This window comes from Triturus cristatus, chromosome 6 (assembly GCF_964204655.1).
Source record: "Triturus cristatus chromosome 6, aTriCri1.1, whole genome shotgun sequence".
Lineage (NCBI taxonomy): Eukaryota > Metazoa > Chordata > Amphibia > Caudata > Salamandridae > Triturus > Triturus cristatus.
The window spans coordinates 801240155-801260058 of NC_140589.1; the positions used below are offsets into that span (position 1 = coordinate 801240155).

The 19904-nt window shown below is 40.9% G+C and overlaps 1 protein-coding gene across 5 annotated transcripts in view; it reads right to left on the reverse strand.

The window, feature by feature from the left end:
• Positions 1-19904, reverse strand: part of HS3ST5 (heparan sulfate-glucosamine 3-sulfotransferase 5) — a 552259-nt gene that overhangs the window by 338127 nt on the left and 194228 nt on the right. For all 5 annotated transcript variants that reach the window (XM_085611386.1, XM_085611384.1, XM_085611385.1 and 2 more), the window contains exon 3: positions 9195-9356. The gene's annotated coding sequence lies outside the window, so the exon portion shown is untranslated. The remainder of the gene's footprint in view (positions 1-9194; positions 9357-19904) is intronic.

Below are 19904 nucleotides of genomic sequence, written 5' to 3' on the forward strand. Positions count from 1 at the left end.
GGGCAAACGAGAAAAGGATGGCGAAGCTCCAGGAGCAGCAATATGAGAGTCTTAAAAGAATGGAGGGAATTCGACATGGCGGAGCCATGACTAGTACGGTTTAAATCAGTTCAGAAAAAGGGGATTGTAGTGGTGTGATGACAGATGTCATCAAAGGGGGGAACTGATGTAGCGCTTAGAAGGTTGAAAATCGTAGGGGTGCGTTATATTCACTGTTAGTCGGCACCCGCATATAATCAAATGTGTACTCAGGTATTTTGTGTGCAATGCATTAAGAATTGTATAACCTATGTCGATTTCAATAGAAGTGTTAGCTATGTACAAGCATCTTATGTATATATTGAAGCAATGCATAGAGCTTAGTCCTTTGAACAATGTGATGTTAAAACATGTAGATTAGAATTCGTGTCTGTAGACTGTTTAGTTTCACCACACATGAAAGAAAGACGTAAATGTCAATACTGTGATTTAAACCTGCTTGTGTAACCGAAGTAGTGGCCAGAATTCGCATATATCGTTGAGGCGAAAGGCCTGGTATTTTCTTATGTTAGCCAAGGGCAATAGGCCAAAAGGATTTATTCCAGTAGAAGTTTTAGGCTGTAGTAAATTGCAAGTTAAAAGATGTGAAGTATGTCTGCCTTGCATGATCTCACCCCAGGTGCAAGGACAGTTGCTCGTTAGTAGAGAAGCTCTTTGTTCACAAATTGACTTATGTAGAAAAAGCCAGACATGGGAGTGCATTGGAATGTGCCAATCGTAACTCCTAGTGCGGATGGCGTCTGGGACTCAAGGCCAAGCGATGGACGATGGAACTGGACAGCGCTGTGTGGAAAATCACTGAAAGTCGACCCCGCAGAAGAGGAGGCGCAAAGGGCGTGTTCTGAGATTTGGGGTTCTGTATTAGGGACAGCGCCCCGAGGGTGGAGGCAGATCAGAGCAGCCCAGAGCAGAGGAAGGCTAGGCGAAGAGATAGAGGGGGCAACTTAGATCAAACTCTCTAGTGAAGACTTCTTAGGAAGTTTCACTCTGACACCTTTTACTCGATTGAGGGTCTTGGGGATTGCTAAGTAGGGATGTCATCTAGTACAGAGTAGGGACAGAGATGGTATGGTCCAGTATCCCTAATATCGACATTGGCTTGGTAGTTTTCTACCTCATACTTTTAGAAATTGTGCTTTTAGTTATTTTTAGCCGTATGCGGATTCTTCGTAGAGTAGCATTTGTTTTAGTGCCTATGTACTTGTTGTGCCTCGTATTGAGGACTCTGTATCTTCAAATCTTTATGCTGATAATAAAAGCCAGAGAGCCAAGAGATTAAGTTTCGTGTCCTTGATTATGGCAAATTGTGGACAGTAATTTTGATAATTGTGTTTATTCCCTCTACGCTATTGGGCAAGTAAAAAGTTCCATCCGACCAGAGTGGGTTCTAGTAGATAATTGCGAGATACTAAAATGGGCCGGAGCAGTTGGTAGCAGAAACGGATGGTTACTTCCGATAGCGAGGGACGATTAGATTAGATAAGGATAAGTGATCCTCGAGGCCCAAGAGACGATAAGTGATGCTGAATCATCAGATGGCGAGCAGCAGACGGCAGCGGATGAGCATCGACGGCGAGTAGCAGCGCGGCCGAAAGCAGCAGTTCCAGGAGTGAGTATGAAAATGAGATGTTGTAGATTGCGGTGTTGAATGACGTGAAGATCAGGAGGTTGGCGACTGTAGTTGATGAGTTGTCTATGAACACGGCGAGGTCGCTGTTGTTGGTGGCTGGAGAGATGTTGTCGATACGAAATATGGTTATGCAGAATCGCCTTGCGTTAGACGTGTTATTAGCCAAAGAAGGCGGAGTCTGCAAATTATTGAAGGTTCAAGAATGCTGCACATATATTCCAGACAACACGAAGGAGATAGGGAAGTACATAGATAACATCACAACTATTCACAAGGAGATTATGGACTTGACGGAGGAGAATGTATGGGAGAAGATTGGAAAAGGATTTGGAAGAGTGGGAACGTGGTTTGCGAATTTGGGAAGAGGATTTCTTGGATCAGTGCTGAAGCCAATTATCATTGCTGTAGTTTGCGTGATTTGTTTGTGGGGATGCGTGAAAGCATGGAAGTGGTATCAAGGAGGCAAGGTTGAGAGAGCTCTTAGGGCAAACGAGAAAAGGATGGCGAAGCTCCAGGAGCAGCAATATGAGAGTCTTAAAAGAATGGAGGGAATTCGACATGGCGGAGCCATGACTAGTACGGTTTAAATCAGTTCAGAAAAAGGGGATTGTTGTGGTGTGATGACAGATGTCATCAAAGGGGGGAACTGATGTAGCGCTTAGAAGGTTGAAAATCGTAGGGGTGCGTTATATTCACTGTTAGTCGGCACCCGCATATAATCAAATGTGTACTCAGGTATTTTGTGTGCAATGCATTAAGAATTGTATAACCTATGTCGATTTCAATAGAAGTGTTAGCTATGTACAAGCATCTTATGTATATATTGAAGCAATGCATAGAGCTTAGTCCTTTGAACAATGTGATGTTAAAACATGTAGATTAGAATTCGTGTCTGTAGACTGTTTAGTTTGACCACACATGAAAGAAAGACGTAAATGTCAATACTGTGATTTAAACCTGCTTGTGTAACCGAAGTAGTGGCCAGAATTCGCATATATCGTTGAGGCGAAAGGCCTGGTATTTTCTTATGTTAGCCAAGGGCAATAGGCCAAAAGGATTTATTCCAGTAGAGGTTTTAGGCTGTAGTAAATTGCAAGTTAAAAGATGTGAAGTATGTCTGCCTTGCATGATCTCACCCCAGGTGCAAGGACAGTTGCTCGTTAGTAGAGAAGCTCTTTGTTCACAAATTGACTTATGTAGAAAAAGCCAGACATGGGAGTGCATTGGAATGTGCCAATCGTAACTCCTAGTGCGGATGGCGTCTGGGACTCAAGGCCAAGCGATGGACGATGGAACTGGACAGCGCTCTGTGGAAAATCACTGAAAGTCGACCCCGCAGAAGAGGAGGCGCAAAGGGCGTGTTCTGAGATTTGGGGTTCTGTATTAGGGACAGCGCCCCGAGGGTGGAGGCAGATCAGAGCAGCCCAGAGCAGAGGAAGGCTAGGCGAAGAGATAGAGGGGGCAACTTAGATCAAACTCTCTAGTGAAGACTTCTTAGGAAGTTTCACTCTGACACCTTTTACTCGATTGAGGGTCTTGGGGATTGCTAAGTAGGGATGTCATCTAGTACAGAGTAGGGACAGAGATGGTATGGTCCAGTATCCCTAATATCGACATTGGCTTGGTAGTTTTCTACCTCATGCTTTTAGAAATTGTGCTTTTAGTTATTTTTAGCCGTATGCGGATTCTTCGTAGAGTAGCATTTGTTTTAGTGCCTATGTACTTGTTGTGCCTCGTATTGAGGACTCTGTATCTTCAAATCTTTATGCTGATAATAAAAGCCAGAGAGCCAAGAGATTAAGTTTCGCGTCCTTGATTATGGCAAATTGTGGACAGTAATTTTGATAATTGTGTTTATTCCCTCTACGCTATTGGGCAAGTAAAAAGTTCCATCCGACCAGAGTGGGTTCTAGTAGATAATTGCGAGATACTAAAATGGGCCGGAGCAGCACCATCATGAAACCTTCACTGTACATCTCATCGCATGCATATACACCTGTGAGCGGGTATTGGCGACAGCATTTTTGTAGAATGATCGAGTCTGACTCGGGAGCAGGGGATCCGGGTTGGAGTTTCGACGTCGGCTCAACATCCTGTGATTCTGGGCAAATCACTATGGGGCATATTATCAAGAAACAGAGTTAAAATTATCGCCGCTTTAGCAGAAAACTGCCGCTAAAGCGGCGATAATGGGCTTGCTAATATGCCCTTGAGAATTCCCATAGAAGCCCATGTTTTGGTGACAGATTTTGTGGAGTGATGTTTGATCTATCTTTCTGTTTCTGTAAAAATGTGCCATCTTTAGGAAGTGAATTGAGTCTCCAAAGTAAATCTGAGCAAACAAACACACAGAAAGCTATCTATTCCCACTCTTTGACCCTCATCACTAGTGGCCCAGTGTTACCTGCGATATTTCCCTTACACAAATAAATCCAGCTATGCCTGAGACAGAATTTATTCGGTAAGATAAATATCACCTTTTGCAAATTTTTAGAGAATAACATGTAGATTTTGGTCCTTACCACAACTACGTCCATGTGTTCCAGTCATTACCAGGCATTTCCCCCTGATAATGTTTGGCAGGTTTGACCGCCAAAATACACCTGAGAAAAATTACAGGAGGGCAACGTTAGACACAAAATTTATAATTCTGCTATGTGAAGTAACAGAAGTTACCAATCATATCGGAATTATTGGGGCAACTCATAAGGAAGGCCTTTTAGTGGTAAAATGGAATGATTCATTTTCAGCACATACTGTTTCTTTCCTGTCTGGAGCAACGGTGGACCACTATGTGCAATTTAGAGTGCTTGTTGGTGGGAAACCATTTGATATTCCCTTGAAGCGGGCTTGTAGTCCCTTCCAGTTTTTCAACAGAGATCTACAATTACCCTCTTGATCCAGATGTGTCTTAGGGAAACCTTACAGCTTGTAAAATCACCTGAAGTAAAGCACCAAGAGGCTGTTCTAATACTCAGCAGTTGTCTCCCTTCCTCTATACACATTATAATGCCAAAATAATGTACCACTAATTTGGATCGAGTACACCCCCAGGAAATTGAGCCAAAACTATTTTGCAGTCTGCTGTAGCGATAAGCGGTCAGCCCTTCTGTTTGGAGACTCCCTATGGTAATACACACCAGTCATCAAAACACATCATTAATAAATGATGGTAAAGTACCAACCAATCACAAAAGAGGATGAGAGTCTGTAAAATTGGACCAACCAGTGTTGGAGAACTCTTTCTACTAAAACAAGAGCACTGTTTTCTGATAGTTAAACGTATTCCTTTGCATCTTAATCAGATTATCTGCTTCGATTGTTAATGTGGATAAGGTATGTAGACACTGTTGCTCTATGCAAGGCCATACCACGTAACATCAAATGCATGATGATATAAATTATCGAGAAAGCTTTTGCAAATGCAAAAGTGTCCCAATCTTTGTGTATGCCAATGTCTGATTAATTTTTCTGGACACTTCCAAAGCAAATGCTTATGCTGCACAAACTGACTCATGCCATCCATGTGCTAGAAATGTACGTCACCGCCTAACATAAAATTGGTCAAAACACCAATCACTGCACAACCTGCTATTCCAGATGACTTCTTAGGACCCAGAAGACGAGGACCATTGGGTCAGGGCCTTGAGCACCAAAATCAGTATGGCCAAGAGGAAAAGCACAAATATTATCAGGAAGAAGAAAACTAAGAAAAATAGGAGCGGAAGAACTTGGACATTGAGGACAAGAAGGACGAGGAATATTACCATGGCCCAAAGGAAAACAAGATAGAGAAGGACCAAGAGGACTAGGAGGACCAGAAGGAGTATGACAAGGAGGACCCAGAAGAGGACAAAGACCAAAAGAAGGATAAGGTCCAAAAGCAACACCAAAAGGAGGAGCAGGAAGGGGAGGACTATGAGTAAAATGAGGTGGAGGAGGAGCAGAAGGATCAGGATGTGGGAGCCTAGAAGAGTGACCAATCATAGACCCAAATTACTAGTCAAAATGTGGCCAAACAAAATTGATGAGATAACCTGCTTTTTGTACCAAATTGACTGGCCACCCCTCAACCAATAAGAATTGGCCTTTGGATTTTTAGCATCATTATTGGCTTCTAAGCATCAGTAATATTAGCTTAGATATCATGGACCAGGGTGCCGTTTTGCAGAGGAGCAGTCAGTCAGGCCAGTGTTTTTCTGGTGGGACAGTTTTTTTACTCACCTCAGAGGGATACAGAAAAAAGGGCAGATTCTGATATTTACGCTGTTGATTGGACTTCTTTACCTTTGACTATTTGCAAATTTTAGACCATGATGTCAGAAATTAAGTAATTTAGGTGCATAACTGCATGCAAAGAGACAGGTTGAGTAAGAGGATATATATTTAGAAGCATTGCAGACAGCAAAGTTCTGATTTCTTTAGTACTGGCAGTCCACCATGGAGATAACCCTGACACAGGATAGAGAAGAGGTCATGGGAAGAGGTTACTCTGTACAGAAAAGCAGAGGCATTGTAAAACATTGTCATTATGGCTGGCTGCCTTAGAAACAGCATGGAGAGGAGGGCCCTTTGTCTTTGACTCTCAAAGCAGAGAAACATTATTTTTCCTTAAGCACTATAAAGTCTAATTTATGTAACTTCAGTATTGTATATTTATGGTCAACTTAGATGCAGGGAAATATTATAGCTGACGAGCCCCGGACCAGCACCTGCGCGCCATGAGTGGTACTTTACCTGATAATAATTTTTTGGCAGTCTACGTGGCAACCCCACACACTCACCTACTCCCTGCTGACGAGAGGCAACTACCTCGAAACACGTGTCCAGGGATTGCTAATGCAACACTTACTTTATTCGAACACTTTTGGCACAGGCGTAATCGCCGTCGCCACTACATGGACCATAGTTCCTTGGGGTAATATGCTGTTAGGACGAGCAGAGTGCGGCCAATCGGATTTTGTGTATTAAGGCTCCCTTGAGCCATTGGGCTGACGAGCCCCGGACCAGCACCTGCGCGCCATGAGTGGTACTTTACCTGATAATACTTTTTTGGCAGTTTACGCGGCAACCCCACACACTCACCTACTCCCTGCTGACGAGAGGCAACTACCTCGAAACACGTGTCCAGGGATGGCTAATGCGAACACTTTTGGCACAGGCGTAATCGCCGTCGCCACTACATGGACCATAGTTCCTTGGGGTAATATGCTGGTAGGACGAGCAGAGTGCGGCCAATCGGATTTTAAATATTATAGCACATGACAATGTTCATTTTGTTATGCATTAGAATATGAATATCTTCATGTTTTATCTCAATCTGCATAAAATGTCTGTCAGTGAAATGTAAATAATTGTAAAAATTGTAGGCGACAACAATAAACAATTGATTTAACTTTAAATTTCTAAAATGGATCCCAGTATTAAAAACATAACTAACATAAATGTGGCAAAATACTATAATAATCTCTCTAATTATATTTGTAAAGAGAGTTTGACTCGTTGCAGGACACTAATCTCCAGGTAGTTGCTCTTTTTTTTATCCTGGTGTTCAAGGGCTTATATATTTATGGACAGAAGCAATGCCTCCTAGCCATATTTTCAGTGAGTGGCCTCCTTTTTACGTCTCGCCTGACCCAGCGCATGCGCTGGTCTAGCGAGACTTATTGAGAGGGCTTCAAAAAGTGCTACCAGGCCAGCCTAGAGCTACAGTGCATGTGCGCGGGTGCGCGCGCCGCGCTTTACCGCGATTACTTTCGCTTTTGGGACCTTATAAGTATTTAGTTATGCAACTGTTGCATGGCTAAACACTTATAAGGTCCCAAAGGTGAGACCTATTGGCTATACCAATGCTTGTTAGGTCTTGCCGACCAACAATTCTTAGCTGCCTGTTGTCTAAAGACCTATTGTGGACTACATCAAAACTTACAATGGGATTTTTGCCAGCCATTTGCTAACCACTGGGTGGCTTTCTTGTCATTTGCTTGCTGTTTATTTGATGGTCTTCCTTCTTCTTCTTGTTTTATCCCTCCCCCAATGCATAGCTTCTTTACCATTCTTTTGACTGGTGGACTGGTATCCTTTGACATCCTTTCACTGATAATATTCAATGAGCTATGTTTTCTTTCAACACTCCACAAGGGTACATGTATTTTCTTGCTCTCTCTCCTGTGCAATGCCTTCCCACACATACCCACACATCCCCCTCCTGCATGCTACATTAGACTCCCTCCTCCCCCACATCTGCGCGTCCATTGCTCCCACTAACTTGCAGCTTTTTGTTTTTATTTATTTCTTTTCCAATTTTCCTTTTAAGGCTTCTCTGTTGTTCCCGGGCCCACTCACCTCCCCCAATTCCTTCCATTATCTTCTCCTGCACCCACTCCCACTCCCCCTACCTGCTCCGCCATTGGGACCCACATTTCCATCATGATTTAAAAAAATATATATATGCTTTTTAAAAAAAGTGTTGGAGAGACCTGCAGTTGTCGTTTGTTTCCAGGCTACTTGTTTTTAAAAAAAAACACTTTTCCGCATTTTTTTTTTTAGATGCTACTCTAAGTGGTGTCTACCATCTTAGAACAGGAAAAAGAATAACAAAAGGACTGCTGTGTCATGCTGTAGGCACACACATCTGTAGTGACACATGCCTGTACATACTGCATAACGCTGAACCACCATAGCATCATCATGCATGCACGCGTACACGTCGTCACGCCCCCTTTTTCTTGCTGATGCTGCCAGCATTGGTTTGAAATCTTTCTTCAGACAGACTCTGAGAAGTGTTAGCTTGTTTTTGTCCCCCCTGATTCCAGTGCATATTTTATGTGTACGGTTCAGCTTCGCTTATTCCATTGTTTCCTGAGTAGATGGCCATTTGCTCTTTGTGACTGAAGCCGAGAGCATGGTTACATCACTACTGGCTCTTAATAAGTTATGTCAAGTAGTACGTTTATTTTCTTATTACAAGTCTATTCTGATATCAAAATGCACCTGTAAAAATAAAAAATAAATAAAGGGGTTTTAGAAAAGTTTGTAAACGTTGTCTCCTTTAGTTACAGCCGAAATATGAGCATTAGCTTGTATGGGGGCCACTTGTCTAGCCAGGTTAACTTTCCTCCTAAATACAAATTACATTAAAAGAAAAGCCACTAAACAGTCTGCAGATAGAACAATTAATAAAACACAGTAAGGAGGACTTGGACCAGGACTCTAAAATATAAGCATGCATTGCTAAACTCCCAAATCTGAACTTTCTGAATGCACAAGATCTGATCCTACCACTTTAATGATGAACATATATTTCCAGAGTAGAATGCAGCTTGGAATAAACTTAATATCTATAAGGATGTGCATATTTGTAATCCTAAAGTATAAGACAAACCACATATTTTGAATTTAGTTGGGAAGATTATCTTCTCATCCATACATGTAAAATTCTATTAAAAAGAGCGAGAATTAGACCTATGGTTGAGCATCCATAGGAGAAATCTTACACGTATTAAAATGCAGAAAGACGACTGACCTCATGTGGATGGAACCTGATGGCTCAAGGGCCCAGCAGTGACAGATCTTCTGCTCCTTAAAATCCCAGCCGAGACATGCTAGGGCCATTCAGCCACTCATGAGCAAGATTCCAGTCATCGGCTGCTCTCAGTCCGGGACTTAAGTAAAAATCAAGGAAACACTGGAAGAAAAGTCAAAATGCAAATTGATTACTTATTTTACACGCTTTCTGAAGAAAAGACAACATATTTTACAATAATGAAGGCGACAGAAAATGAATAAACACGCATATTGAATAATAGATGACGTTTAAATCTGTTTTATGAAAAGAGCTCTTTTTGATTTTACATATTGATTTGAATTATTTTGCCAATTTCTCAAGGCATACTGCGGAGTTATCTTGGACTTTAACCATTTCCACACACTTCTTTGCACTGGTTCTGTATTTGGTACTAGTTTAGTGAAATTGCATTTATGTAGCGGTTACTACTCCTGACAAGGCGTTAATGTGGCAAGCAGCACGGTACTCCAGAACCCAAGGTTAGAGTTGAATAGTAGTTTAGTAATATATGCTTTCTTTTTTCTTTGTGATTAGTTGTGGTAAGTTTATTAAGTTTGTGCCCTCAATTTCCTATGCGTTTAGTGGTGTTTTGAGTATTGATAGAATATTGGAAATGGATTAGAAAAGGAAAGTTTTGAGTCGTTATTGGGATAAGTGGTAATGTGTGCCTGTTAGTTGGGTGAATTGGTTATAAATGAGGGGGAAGTATGAAAAGGCTGTTTGGGAGTTCATATTAGTCAAAGAGGTTTGGGATGAGCCATAGAGATCCAAAACTGTGATTCCTCGAATACACTGTTTATAGATGTCCACATTTTTATTCAATCCTTACATGTATCCTAACACTCATTAATGTGATATGAATGTATCTATGAGAATCTTGCATAATGTGTGTGTTTGTCATATTGCTTTTGCTGTTTTGTAAAACCTCTATGCTCATCACAGACATTAAAACCCAAATATTGGGGAACCACATTATGTATTCATACTTGTTCAGAATGTAGAACAATCCTTCACAGATTAGGTCATCAGTTTGACATGGGAATGTAGAGCTTGGCTGCTCATAGACTGGAAGTAGAGTGAAAAACAATATTGTTTTGATGGGGCCGACAAGAAGAATGTGGACACCAATAAGATGCCCAGTCCTAAGATCTCAAAATCTATCTTATCTTGTGTAAGGTGAAGGTATATTTCAAGAAGGGTGTGACTGCAACAGTGCACTAGACTTGACTAACCATTAATGTTTTATGACGGATATTTGTGGCTCATTATGTTCAGAAAGGACGCCATGTTTTTGACTATTCATTATTGACCCTGAAAGCTTGTGCACATCTCAGGATTAGGATAAAGAGACTGCAAAGTGATATACCTGTTGTATCACTCATTTTATACTATCAGAAATAGTCTGCGCCAATATGTTGACTATGAATTAAAAAAAAGACCCTACAAGAAGACCAGAAAGGACAACCATTGCTACACATCTGGGCTCTTTCTCACTACTGCAACCAATAGGCTGGAACCACAACTGATGCCACACACAAGCTTCCTAGAAAGAGTTGGCTGAGCTCAAAGACCCATCATTGTGCTTAAAGGGCAGGAGCCAATAGAGTGGGGAGGTGTATAGTAGGACACTGTAGATCTTGCGACATAAACTCCAAGGACGAATTGTTGCTGTTGTTGATGGTGATCCAATCTCCTGTTGAAGTCTGAAGACTTTTTTAAGAGGAGAAACAGAATGAGAGGTCCAAAGACAGATTGTTTTTTTCATTGGTTTGACTGGAATTTTCTCCAGTGAAGTTATCACTTCTGTTTTAGGATTTGGGTGGAGGGGTGGGAAAGAGAGTTTATGATTGAGACTAAAGTCTAAGGGACTCATTTAGTGTTTGGTGAACGGGATACTCTGTCAAATTATGATGGATATCCCACCTGCTGTATTACAAGTTTGATAGGTTACAATACATTTGTTAATGGTGTCTGAGCCATCCAACATGATTGTGATCATTTAAACCTTCTGCTAAACTCTAAACACAGGCCTAAGTGTCTTAAGAGGTGTCTTAAGAAGAGGATAGCATGAATCATGGTGGATACATATTATAGAACATCTTTTAAAGAACCAATCAGATCAACTACTTGAAAGAGATGCTACTTTTTCAAACAGAGGAAGTATCCCTTCATGTAACATAACTTATAGCAATGTTACTGCTCCGCAAGGGGTTCTATACATAGATATTCAGGGCTTTAAACATTATTTAAACTGTGGATTGTGGAATTAGTTATGATTACTGGGAAGTTTTCAATTGGTTGATCACAAGATGAACAAAAAGGCCTTCATAATAAGTGCTGAAATGATTAAATGCTGCAACAGAACATAACACCTTACACGCTGCAAACCTGTTCTTAATGGCTGAATTTCAAAATGAAAACTGAAGCACTTGTGGGTCAGGAATATTTCAAGAGGAAATGAACCATTTCCACAATGTGCCAATCTTATCATACTCTCAGCCTTCTCTTAGCGTCTGAATGATATTAATTTGTCATAAACAGCCAAACAGTTTCGTGATCATGGCAGATCACGTACGTTGACATCCAGTGGATAGATATTCTTCCTTTAATCTAGGCAAAAATATACTCAGTTCTAAGAAATATAGAGAGATCTGCCAGATATTAAATGGTAAGAGGGATGTGAGCACGTATCAGTGCTTGGCACCACTGAGCACAGGAATGCAGAGATACAGATTGACACTTCTTCCAAACCCTAAGACAGAACACTGTCTCTGCAAGAAGTATGCTCAGGAGATTAATTAATCGAAAGGATATCCCATCCCAGTGAGTTTAACACATACATTGTTTTGATGTACACAGTAAACACAGTGCAGAGAAATGGACTTATGAAGTTATGAAAGACACCTGACCTGGACCAAGTCAAAAGCACTATAAACATTATAACCCCCCCTTATTGAAGATGATCTGCTCTACTGGAATCCATCATTTGGTTAGACCAAGGTTTTTGAGCATGATAAAAGTATTGCACCACACATATCTCCATTTGCATTCAAAAGAGTGATCAAGGTGGATTCGATGTATCAAAGGAGCAGATTGTCAAGATGTCATAAACCATCAGTACAGATGAAGATTCAATTCAATTCAAAAAGCTTTATTTCGACAGTTTGTCATAAAAGCACACAAATACAACACATATCACACAACTTAATAAATAAATACCACATAATACATTACAATTACTGGATAAAAGATAATTAAATTCCATATACTGTCATATATCTAAAAACCTTAAGAACAGTTAAAAGAGAAGAGACAGCACGATGAAACAGATCATATTTAAAAAGTATGACTTAGGATAAAATTGCAGCAATATTTTTATTTAAAGTGCGAGTGCGTATAATCCAGGACCAGCCCAGGAATTTAGCAACTGCTATAGCTATACTAGGACTACAGTCAGACCCTAGAATTCTCAGCGCAACAGCACATCTCCGGACACCCAATAGACTACAGGTCGGCCTCAGCCATCTCCGCCGTGGGGCTGCATATAGCGGACAAACAAAGAAAATATGGGGAATGGTCTCAGCCATTGTCATACAGTAGTGGCATTTATCATCAGTTCTAGAAGCCCATTTGCAGGTAAAGGTCTTGATGGGTAAACTACCTATCCTGAACTGGAAATAAAGTTTTCGATCGAAGGGCCTCTCGATCAAATCCCAATAGGCCTCACACACTGGCCACGATTTAAGATCCAGAAAGCGACCTGTTAGGCTAGTTGAAGTGCTGAGGTGAACTACAGATGCATAGACCATTTCCCAGTATTTCTGTTTCAGTTGCTCCTTTGATGGAAAGACTGCCGTCTCGGGATGGTCCCAAAGTGATTCTAGATCCAGTTTAATAAGTAGGGACCTGATCTCTTTTAGCCAACCTACTCTGTGAAAGCAATCCCGTAAGATCACATCCTTAAACGCCAGGGCATATTGCGCAAGTTCCGGAGTGACCCAGAGACGCCTCCAATAGAGGAGTGGCCGTAACTTTGCTAGGTCCGCTATATTTTTCCTCCCTAGATCTAGATGAAGCGGGATCGTAGGAGTACTTTGTGGGACACTAGCAAGATTACGTAAAAATTAGTTTTCTAATCCTGCTAGCTGTTTTATATCGTTAAATCCCCAGAGCTCAGCTCCGTAAAGAGCCGAGCTCACCGCTTTAGCGTTGTAAATTTCTAGAGCCGGAGTGACTGGTTTTGTAAGGGAGGATTTATATTTTTTGGTCAAACACCCTATATGCTGATGTAATTTTAGAGCTGTAAGATCCAGGTGGTAATTCCAACCCAGGTCTTTCTGGAGGGAAATACCAAGGTACGTAAACGCACTCACCTGTTCTAGGGGCACATTATTTAATAAAATACTGCCTCTAAAAGATTTATGCTGATTAAAAGTCATAAACTTGGTTTTTGAGGTGTTTACCTCTAGCCCTCTTAATGAACAGAATTCTCCAAATGCATTAATGGCCTTCTGGAGGCCGCTTGGTGTCCTGGAGATGAGCAAGGTATCGTCCGCGAACATGAGGACAGGAACATGATTGCCAGCCAGCAGGGGAGCATCAGTGGGGGTTGCCGAAAGGTACTCAACTACCCCGTTGATGTACAAAGAAAACAGGGTAGGAGCCAACACACACCCCTGTCGGACACCCCGCCCAACAGGGAAGGAGTTGGTAACCTCCCCCTGCGCCCCCATCTAACTTTTGCAAAATTGTCCTCATGTAGGCGAGCGAGTAATGTTATCAGTTCTGGAGCCATTCCCAGGTCACCGAGCACACCCCATAGTTTCCTCCGAGGGACCAGATCAAACGCTGATTTAAGATCAACGAAAACAGCGTACAGTGATCCCTCATTCAAGACCACGTTCCTCCAATAGATAGTTAAAAACCGAAAAATTTGATCTGTGGTGCTGGTACAGGAACGAAATCCCGCTTGCAATGGGGACAGAATGATAGCATCCTCTACCCAGGTCTGTACTTTTCCTAGCACTAAACGACCCACGACCTTTTGTATTGAGTCAATAAGACTTATGGGCCTATAATTACTGGGGAGTGATTTGTCTCCTTTCTTAAAAACAGGAATAATCTCAGCACCTTTCCAAGATGGGGGCACTGGAGCTCCATTAGCCACTGCATTAGCAAGAAGGGCTATATACTGACACCAGGTAGGCTTATCACTTAAAAATATATCGGCCGGAATTCCATCCATACCTGGAGCTCTTCCCCTTGCTACACAATCAAGTGCTATCTCCACATCCTTGCTAAAAAACACTGTGCCAGAATAAAATTTTTCAAAATGTGGTGGTAGAACCTCTTCACTAGTTGCTCTACTAGCATACTGGGGGCTAAAAAATTCAACCCATCGTGCCTGGGGAACATTATTCTTGCAAGATCCCCTGGTGACAGTATGTGTTTACGATAAGTTTCTAGGAAGCAGAGGGGTCTAGACTTTAACATACTATTTGGAGAAAATGCGATCTCCTGTATCAAAGGCCATGGTGATCATATTCTCAGAAGGAAAATCAAACCCATCCTGTCAATCTATAAAGAAAATCATACTGCACACAAACCACGTGACTCAAGACTTTCTTGCATAGAATAACCCCACAAACAGATAAGGCTAACACCATAAATCTCCGAGGCACATTGTAGCACTTATCTCACACTACCCTGAATGTTTTAATAAAAAGAACTCAGTTGTGAGGATCAAAACATCAGTACCTCGAATACAAGGAAGCAAAAAATTGTTTCATTCAAGATAGATGAAATACATTATTTGCAAAGATTCATAAAGTACAGCAAAACAAAAGACAAAAGTTCAGCAACCAGGAATACATCACTACAAAGATGGATGGTGCAGTTGAGCCCAGGTATTTTGCGCACATATAATATGAAAATAGTGAAGAGCATATTGATCAGAAATTGACCAGTAATACCAGATCAGCATTGTGCATTCTACTCCTACAGAAGCCATAGCACATCGCTCGCATACAATCCTCTCAATTATTGAATAAGCCTGTCCAATCTACTAAGAATTGATTTTAACATAGGGCAATCAGATGATAGCATGGCTGAATGGATAGTAGATGTTTTATACTAGTTATCAGCTCTGATAGCCATAGGTTATTAAAGGACGAAGAGAGTCTTTTAAAATGTGCATCCAACCAGCCAGGATATTGTGATTACCATTTTCTTTGGGAACAGTCATGGGTTTAACTGCTGGGTTAAAGAGACTGACATACACTATTAATGACATACCCTTTATCAATTTTCCGGATGCAAAAACAGGTTCATATTTAGAGGAATTTTCAACAGTAAGAAGAAACCATTGATCAAACAAACCCTGTACGTTTCAGGGGATATTAGGGAGAGGGCCAAGTTGCTAAAAATGTAACATTATCCTGATTTGAACCCCTCATTTCAGTCTTGCCCTGATCATTCCTTTAATGTTTCATTGATCATCCACCTCGACCTACAGTTAAACTAAAATGGAGTACCTGCACAAATTCTCATAGTGTAAAAGTAAAACAACGGTGCTTATGATGGCAGGTGTATTTCAAAAAGTTTGAAATATTTGTTTGCCAATTATAATGTCCACCATTTGTAAGAAGAGTTTGCCATTAAAGTATACATTTTGATTTATTGGTTCAGAATCAGTATTTAGCACACAAAATGGCGTTTGTTTTAAATTCTCTCCTAGCCCTTTTTTCGATAAATGTTGGTAGGTTTGACCTGTCACTTGTAATGATGGCCTATGATATATTTATTTTTAGATAGGCGACAACATTTCCATGTCTTATGAATGAGTTAAAAATGTAACTTCTACATATCCATCCTCTTCTAAGCCAGAATTGGGTGCATTCTCATTGCCCAATTCCCAAAATAAAATAGATAAGAGAACAGAAAAGAAGAAAGAATAAGAACATAAGTAAACGTTAATCTATCCTCCTCGTGAATACAAAAACATTATATACTACCAAAATAAGCAGAGTGCAAAGTTCAAAAACAAGTGGAATATGGTGAGTGTGTATTTTCCCTGCACACTTAATAAGGGGCAAATGATGAGTTCTGCTCAACAACATAACTGTGTAGAGCCAATGGTGCAAGCGCTAGAAACGAGAGCTAGCTATCTTGGCTTAAAAATAAAAACATGGAAAACAAACTATAAAGTATGTATTATTATGCGCTACCAGACGATTTTGGGGGCATATTATCAAGACAGGCGATAAAATTATCGCCGCTTTAGCGGCAGAAAACTGCCACTAAAACGGCGATAATGGGCTTGATAATATGCTCTATGGAATTCCAATTGAAGCCCATGTTAGATGTGAAGGACATCTAACCTGAGCTTCAATTGGAATTCCAATAATTGGATAATTGTATCACCTGTCTTGATAATATGCCCTTTAGACTTTTACTTTAGCAAAAATCTAGCTCTAATCTGTTGCAGAGAAAATGTTTTTTGTAGAATGACAGAATAGTGTGTAGTGTCAAGTTAAGAGCGATTACAGAAACTAAAGTGATGGAACGCAGATAGCAAAACAAAACCCTTTATATCGGAAAGCTGAATTAAGTTCAGGCACTGGTGTTTGTTTTGCCCACTTTGCCACTCTAGACAGCACCCACCAATAAGCAAATCTGACTCGGTCCTTTTCCAATAGGAAGAGTCCAGTAGGCACTGCCGGACAGATATCCTCCAGACAGGATCATAAACTATGCCACATTGGTATCAGCCTAGTTGTGCCGCATCAGTGATGTGCAGCTTGAGTTTGAGGACACAGTGGTCATGGGACCTACATCTGGCCATTCTCCATCTTGAATGACACAGTGGTCAAAAAAATGATTGACTTGCACGCAGCCCAGAGACATTGCAAGTGGCAAAGACTTTTGCAAGCATTCCATGTATAACCCTTTGTTTTTTTAACAGGAATGGGTGAGGCTGTGTAACTGCATCAGTAAACTACACAGTTGATGTTTAAATTACACAATGATTTACATGATGTGATGCATATCCATATATGTCTTTTCAGCGACAGCAGAAGAAATTTACACGGGAACGCAGAGTAGTTGGTCAAGTTTCAAAGCCAGGATTAGAACATAGGGACCAAAGCACTGCATTCAGAAATGTGCCTACTGGACCACATCTTTTTCGTGCACAAGACATTGTAAACTGGCATACGGGCCCTTCAAATAGGCACGTTGGTAAGATATATTGGGGCATATTTATGAGCCCTGTTGCGTTGTGCTTATACCACGCAACATAGTGCAAGCGGAACACAACTCAAAAATCTGATTTATGAAGCCACTAAGGTCACCTTGCGTGGCCCTGAGTGGCTTCATAAATCTGGAGTAACATAACACAATGCAAATTGCTGCATAGCATTACTCTACAAGACGTTCCGAGTGTTGCAGCGATGTTCCCACACAACTCCCATGGTTTTTGACACAATCCCTGATTTACCAGAACTGGTAAACTAGGAATGTGCCAAAAAGATACGCCTTCTCAGGGGCGTCGTAGTGAGGAGAAAATTCTTTATTTCTACTTGTTAGTTCCTCTTTCTATGTGTGCTACATCCTGCTGTGCAAATAGAGGAATATGCCTCTCAGGATTGTGTTTGTGGAGGAAGGGGCCCTTTCCTGCACAAAATCAATTCGAAATGAGTCTTACTAATTGTGTTGTCGTAAATGAAATAAAAAAACATCATGGCAATTTCAGGCATGCTTTTTATTTTTGTTGATTTTTGAACCACTTTGAAAAAGGTGATGAGCAGCAGGGTAAAATAACACAACACTATGTTTCAGTAACATCTAAGCGAGAGAACAAAGAGGGACCCTGAATAAGTAAGTGGGAGGGGAAAGAGGTCAGGGAATAATCAATACAAAAAACAAGAGTACATTCCCCCCACTAGTACAATATTTATAGGCTGTCAGTCCATAAATTGAGATGTGCCCACAGACCAAGCAATATGTTTACATTTAAAGACAGCCTATAAATATTGTACTAGTGGGGGGAATGTACTCTTGTTTTTTGCAGTAACATCTAAGTGCAGTTGTTTAAGCTTTTAAGCCGGTTTGATGGAAGTTTGGGTTGTTTTACTATGGAAATCCATATATCACGGTAAGTGCACTTAGTGTTCAGTTGTGCTCAAAATGAAGGGATGGTGTGAAGTAATGTGCAAGATTCATTTTACGCGCACTGAAGGTTTACCTGTGAGTAGCGGCAGTTTATTTCAATGCGGGCGCTTGCGATAAGGGTTAGTTGTTTTGAACTGTATAAACCATCTTTTTAAATGACCGATATTGTGATCGAGTAGTTGTTAATATACTGAGCATGTAACAGCTGAGAAATAGCAAATCCTTCAAGCTGAATGAATTAAGTTAGCTGTTCAGTAAATTCGATATTGCTTATGATGTTGTGTATAAATTCTTGTTTTGTAGATACCCCTGACGAAGGGATGTTTCCCAAAATGCATTGGGTGTTTTGAATAAAGACGTGACACTTGGAAAGTATCACGCCTCCTGTGCTTGTGTGAATATCTTCGTATTTGAATGAATAAAATGAATTGAACATTGGATTAAAAGGAATTGAGTGAAACATGGCGAAATAGAATAGTGAGAATATAAATATATAATTGATGGGAGTCATTCAGCAACGTGGCTGTGCTGCTTGAATTGGTACCGAAGTAGGTTCCTATGTGCTCTGAAACCTAGGAATGTGCCAAAAAGATATGCCTTCTCATAGGCGTCGTAGTGAGGAGAAAATTCTTTATTTCTACTTGTTACTTCCTCTTTCTATGTGTGCTGCATCCTACTGTACAAATAGAGGAATATGCTTCTCAGGATTGTGTTTGTGGAGGAAGGTGCCCTTTCCTGCGCAAAATCAATTCTACATGCAACACAGGCACCCTTGCATCATGGTGCAAGGGTGCCTGCGTTGGCGCTAGGCAGCCAAAATGGCTCCAGTGCATTCCTGCCCTTTCCCTGTGACGCAACGCAGCGAGGTGACTTGCTGTGCTGTGCCATATCCTCATAAAAATGCCCCTTGACGTTTATATGATCATATAAAGGCACATAAGTCTTAACAATTGTGTTGTCGTGAATGAAATAAAAAACCATCATGACATTTTTTGCAGTTTTTCATTTTTGTTGATTTTTGAACCATTTTGAAAAAGGTGATGAGCAGCCGGGTAAAATAACACAACACTATGTTTCTGTAACATCTAAGTGCAGTAGTTTCAGCTTTTAAGCCATGTCAAACTCTCTCCTCAGCTCATCAGATGTGTCCAAAATGCCAAAGCTGCCTCTTAACGCATTTACTGTTTTATGAAGGGTATTGATTACACAGGTAATTGACGCGAAAGCCACTCAGAGTTCACAAACAGCAACAACCGAATTGCTTTTAATGGGGCTTGTACTTATTGTCTAAGGGACAAGGCAACATGGAGGCGGTTGAAGAAAGTGGCTTTGACATATCCGGCAGAACAATCAATGCAATGACTCATCAGAAGAAAAAGTGCTTTAAGCAGCAGCTCAACATTTAGGTTGTTGTCTTGATTCTGTGTACTTGAAAGTAGATGCTATTGTGCTTCAGTGTTTGTTAGACATCACACGGGTTGCATTTCTCCTTTTCTT